The sequence below is a fragment of the Ananas comosus genome, linkage group 19 (assembly GCF_001540865.1).
Source record: "Ananas comosus cultivar F153 linkage group 19, ASM154086v1, whole genome shotgun sequence".
Classification (NCBI taxonomy): domain Eukaryota; kingdom Viridiplantae; phylum Streptophyta; class Magnoliopsida; order Poales; family Bromeliaceae; genus Ananas; species Ananas comosus.
Window position 1 is genome coordinate 3,170,470 of NC_033639.1, and position 6,000 is coordinate 3,176,469.

At 39.9% G+C, this 6,000-nt stretch overlaps 1 long non-coding RNA gene across 2 annotated transcripts; it reads right to left on the reverse strand.

Moving 5' to 3' along the window:
- LOC109724680 lies at positions 3,722-5,763 on the reverse strand. Of its 2 annotated transcripts, none has more exons than XR_002220041.1 (4): positions 5,434-5,763; positions 5,126-5,226; positions 4,115-4,261; positions 3,722-3,806 (listed from the first exon to the last, which is right to left on the reverse strand). It is a non-coding gene; the product is annotated as an uncharacterized LOC109724680 (long non-coding RNA). The 2 variants fall into 2 exon arrangements; XR_002220042.1 differs by having other exon boundaries at positions 4,115-4,177; positions 5,434-5,761.

The window sequence follows — 6,000 nt, forward strand, 5'->3', positions numbered from 1 at the left end:
CGTCGGTTCGCTCCTAAGTATATTTGTATAGTCGGCATATATGCGTAATAGCATTTTGAATATCGCATTTGCTCGATTCATGGATTTAGCATAGTTATGAATAAAATCTGAATTGGAGCCTTGTTCTTGACTATATCTATTAGCACATGTTGGACTTGGATATGACATAGGAGAAAACCAGTGTTTTGGACCTGTCACCTGCTTACACTACCAGATTTAGCTCTAGGAGCCGTTATTATTTTGTATTGCCGCAGTATAAGTGTGGTGGATACCCCAGATAGTGTAGGTTGCTGTTACGCTCGTGCTGGGATGCCGAGCCTATTTTTACAGTAGAGTTTAGACTGTTCCAGACTGTTGGGTGCCGTCGGAGCTGACGGTGGATCCGGATTGCCGTTCTGGCATCAGATTGTGCTGAGAGCACGTGACTTGTTTGGTGGTAGACCATTTGGACCCTATGTACTTGACTATAGCCTGCGAGAGCCTGACTGAGCTCGACAAAGATACGCTTGTATACTCGGCTGGGTAGCGCCCACGAGTGCCACTCTGAAGTCGGGCTTAGTGCTTCTGCGTTGATGTCGAGGTGTCCTATTTGGACTTGCTATCCACAGACTGCTTAGTGTAGAGGTAGCTTTAGCTTCGACAGGCGGGACGGGTATGTTCACAGTCCCTGGGACGGGTATGATTACAGTCCCGAGTGAGATTGGGTCAGGGTTGACATCTTCTATAGATTGTTAGTGTTAGAGCATGATAGTATAGATATTTTTAGCTGTAGATTTATTCCAGCATCATTTACTATCCCAGCTCCATTCTGTAGACTTAGTGGGTGGACCGGTGATGTTGAGGGCGCCACCCACTGAGGACTACTTGTTTTTACAGTAGTTCTCACGCCCGGTGGTTTCTTTTCGTTTTGCAGAGCCTTCAGTTCCGGCTGCCGTGTCTTCTGAGACCGAGTGTGGTAAGGGCGTCGCGAGCTAGAGCCTAACCAGACGAGCCGTCGTATTAGCGGAGCACCAGCTACAGGTAGTTGTAGTTTTTGAGTTCATATACATACTGTTGTATCTCGCTTGGCGAGCTTTTATTTTCGGATATTGTATGTATAGTGAACTGTTATTTTATTCTACCTGATTACTTTACTTAGCAGCTCTATACTACTAGTTGTAGTATTGTATGTTTTACAGGTACAGCTATCGCTTCGTATACAGGAAAAATTTCTTTGTATACGGCAGATTTGTCGGCGTGCCTGGGGAATGTGAAATCCGGGGCGTGACACTATCTCACTTTGAAACGATTATCATCGAATAATTATTCCGATCCGTATTTCCAGAAGTGTCCAATTCGACATCGGAACCCACCGTCGCTCATCCGTCATTTTCGGACCCTCGAAACGACGCGGGTGACTAGACAACAAGGCTCAGCGATGCTACAAATTATCGTGAGGCACCGTCAGAATTATTCCAAATTGAAAACATGTTTCATCGGCGGATTTTGCCGACAAACGCACCGAAACTCAATTTTCGATTCCACAAAGGGCCTAGGGCCTTGGACAATCAGTCCAGAGGTTACCCACTGCCCGCACATGCTGCCAACAGCGACCCCAAAGTGTACAATTGCGTAAAAATCCTCCCGATTACATAAAATCACATTATTTTATGTGATTTTTGGGCTTTTATGGCCCGACAGCGCAAACCGAGGGTCATTCAGCCAAGCCGAGACACTCGCTGACAGGTCTCGGCGTATCGGAGGTTGTGCTCATATTTCGGAGCACTGTCGGCCACTGTGGCAAGCTCACGAGCGACGCAAACTTCAGTGAAATAGCGCGCACAACGCCTAAATCGCGTCTAACTCGCAAATCGGAGCATCGCTTACCCCAACGGAGGTGAGCACGATGTTCGACACGGATCAGAGATCATCGTGATCATTTCCAGAATTATCGGGGTGCCTTCGGATTGCCGGAAAGGCGACCGAAACTTGAAACAAAGTGCAAAATTCTGTTAAAGACTTACTGGAGCAAGCAGGAGCCCGAGGGTGACCGGCGACGGCCGGACGGTGGGCTGTCCGGCAGGGGAGGTGGCGGCCGGTCAGAGAGGAGTCGGGCGCATGCTGGCCTGCGACGGGAAGCGGCCGGTGCCGCGGGGGCAAAGCACGAGCCGAAACAGCTCAGTTCGAGTTCGGAAATAAGGCGGCGGCCAAGTAGCAGCCGGAGGAGCTTCGGGGCGACGATGACCGGTCGCCGGATGCTGAGGGTGTCACACCTCGGAGTCGAATTTAAAAGCCTTTTTAAATTAGTTACCAATTTTGAAATCAGAGTTGCGAAAAACATGCGCTTTTTTTTTTAACTTGGCCCACGTGACGTACAGACACTACAAAAAAATAGGTATGTACCAGCTGCCAAAACTGCTGGAAAAGATTACAAAAACCGCTGGTAATACTTGCTCCAGCAGTTCTAAAAGTGCTGGTAAAAGTGTAAGTGACCATTACTATATCCTTGCTGGTATTACCCTTTCCCAGCACTTTTATTGACCATTGGAGAAGATAATCTCTAGCAACATTTTTTAAACTGTCGCTAAAACTATTAAAAAAACACTGGCGCAAAGTATATATACCGACAGTTTTTGACCGTTTGCAATTTAAAGACTAAAATGAAAAAAAAATACTAATATCAACAAATTACAATAGATCCTTTTCATTTGATATTAATTGTAAAACCAATAAATCTATAATATCCGAAAAAAATGAGTCACAAATGAGAGTCACATTACTAAATTGTAATAGAGAAATCTATAACAAAACAGTAAAAATATTTATAACAAAACTATCAAATGGTACAATCATGATCTATAACAATGACAAAATGCAATAAAAATTTTTTTATGTTCTAATAGAATCAACGCAATAGAAAATATATTTGAATTCCAAATGTTAGAAAGATAAGAAAAAGAAACAGTTGCTGAAAAAGAAACAGTTGCTACACATCCTTGAAATGCGAGTATCAAATCCCGCTTGTTGCTTCAATCTGGAATAAGAAAAATTGAAACATATAAGCTGCAGAAGCTCATTCCAACAGAAAATTTATCACAAGTACCATATAGTAAAGACCAACGTAATAGTTTTTTTTCAAATTTTCCCTAAAATTTCTAAAATCAGTGCATTCAATTTATGAACACTATGCGGTTAGAAACCTCCATCAATGCAATATTATACACACAATATTATAAAAGTTTGGTTTTTAATAGACCAGAAAAGAAGGCAGAAGACAGTGTTAACTCAGCGGTATAAATCACAAATTTGATATCTATCTGATTTCTGGTCGACTTCAATAACATATCCAAGAAAAAGGTCAAATTTGGCCAGCGATAAATTCTGATAAGAGTCGCCACAACATCCAACTTAAATTCTATTGCAAATCGCTGTTTTTTGTGATGAGGAATCCACTGCAGCATGAAAACCAGCCCCAAAATGACTGCTTTTGCAGTGGCTGGCCACCACCCCAAGGAAACTAGAAAAGCTAGACGATAAGGGCCCAAAATGAATGCCAAGAAACCTTAGAATGAACCAAATTGAGCAGTAGGAATTTATTAGCAAAATTCTTTTGGCTTGTGGAGTACTATCATAAAAATATGTAAAACTACATAAGCAAACTATGTGGACATAAGGAAATTATGTAGTTTAAACTTTAAACGATCCAATCCAATATTTCATTAAAGTAGAATGCAAGTTTTGCACTTGCCTAGTCCAATTGATGATGCCACTCCTAGAGATACCCACCACAATCCATATCTGGCATAATTAAGAAGCTCTTGGACATGCTGCATGCATCGCATGGAAAAAAAAAAAAAAGTATCATTCATTTAGAAATTAGAAGAATAAAAGGGCAAAAGAGAAGTATTTAGTAACATGGAATAGAAGTTCATCCCTAGCATGCTGCATTAAAAGTATAAAATGTACTCTTCAATTATACGTTTATGACAAAATCAAGTCATTATATTAAAAGTGAATTCAGAAGATTATATCTAAACACAAGATCAACATAGAGGTTTAGACAAGATTCAAAAATTAAATGGTATTTCTTAAACTAAGAGTGATTCTAGTTAATAAATAAGAAAAAGATAAATACCTTTTCATGTGGGCCATCAACAGTCAAAAGAAGGAATGCAGCCACTACCAAGATGATTAAGACCTAAGCCAACCACCATTTCTCAGGGCATAGAAAAAAGACCTTTTTAAATACTGCAACGTAGCTAATACAAATAGTTTTACTATCCTGTAGTTAGCAAGTTCATATATATTAGAGATGCATAGGAACCTCGATCCAAAAGGAAAGAGAGATAAATCATGAAGAGATCATATGTGAGTGTAAAAATAATATATGTGGGCAAATGCATGATATTAAATGTAATGACAAGTAGGTATCTAAGAACTTTGTGTTTTCTAAATATAAGAGTACTGTATACTGGGCTAAGTCATATGGATCAAGGTGGAATACTCTTATATTTTTATCAAATTGCTTTAGTTGCCAAGTATAGAAAGACAATAACTAGATCTTAGACTGTTAGTTTAACTGTCATATGAATTAATTCAATGCATATTGTGCATAATTATTTGATCAAAGATGCATGTATAATTGGTGGTAGGCAATGTAAACATAAATCAGAGCAATATGTTTATTGTGGACATAACCAGCGGTTTATCATAAAGCACTTAGCTTGGGGTAGAGCTAAAACTAGTTATCCACTTCCACCTCCATGCTAAAATAGCATGCTACTGATCATGGGTACCTTATGAAACTTCCCCAAATAAACTCAACAATGTTATTATGGTATTGGAGGATATAGTCCCAAAATGGACATGAAATTACTAAAATGCCCTGTAGCCCCCTACAAGAGGCCTTAGTCATGCTAGTGCCAGCTTCAGCATTAATCAACCATTAGGGTACTCATACAGCTGATCTGCATTTTAATATATGGCGAAATTTACTAGTATTAAACTTCAACAACTTCAGTCTGAGGAAGAAAAGATAGTGTTTACTATACATTCCGTCAATAAGGAGTTTACAAGCAATCTTATATCCCAATAATATCATTTTAACATGTATGGTGAAATGGTTTGAAAGTCAGTAGTAGCAAACCTGAAGCTAATCCAGCAGAGAGTACTCCAGATGCTGCTGAATTCGCAACAGCATCATAGTGAGTTGTATCACCTCTACTCCGCAGACCAAAATACAAATACCTGATTAGCATCACAGTGTAATAAGGAATTTACAAATTAAGATGATCTCTACATATGACAGACCAAGCTGAAAAAAATCTTGTTTAGCAAGAAACATGCACTAGATAACCCAAATCACAAATAGTTAAAAGTGCCACATTGAATTATAACTATTTACAACGACTATCTAACTGCTGAAGTTTAGGCAAAAACAAGTTTAGTAAATACCCGTTCACATCTCCAGGGCACATGAAACATTGTATTGTGGGCTCTTTGCCGTTTCATCTCATTTCCCACAACAATTGTGCTCCTTAATGCATTGCCACCACAAATCTCTCCGACAAAGCTGAGTCTTTTCCCGGAATCACTAAACAAGTCAAAACATCCGGAAATGCAATCAAAAGGCTAATTTTCAATCCAGACTCAATTTACACAAATTGAAAGTTAATTAACTTAAATTGCGACTAACGAGATGTGTGGGGCACTTAAATGTACACTCCGGAACACCCTGTAAGTGTCAATTTGACATCAGAATCGTGAATTTGGCTAATTATTCCAATCCTTTCCACTTCAATCATTCCCTTTCACTCTCTCTTGTTTTACTCTTTTTTCTTTTCTTCTCTTTTCCCTCTATTTCTCTTTTCCCTTCTTTTTTTTTATAATCTGCTGTCCCTGCAGCAGGTGCTGCTGCCTGCTGCAGGAATTTCCTGCAGTAGCAGCAGCAGGGGAGGGGAATAGAGAAGGAAGGAAGAGAAGGGAAGAGAAAGGAGAAGAGTAGGAAAGAGGGAAGAAGGA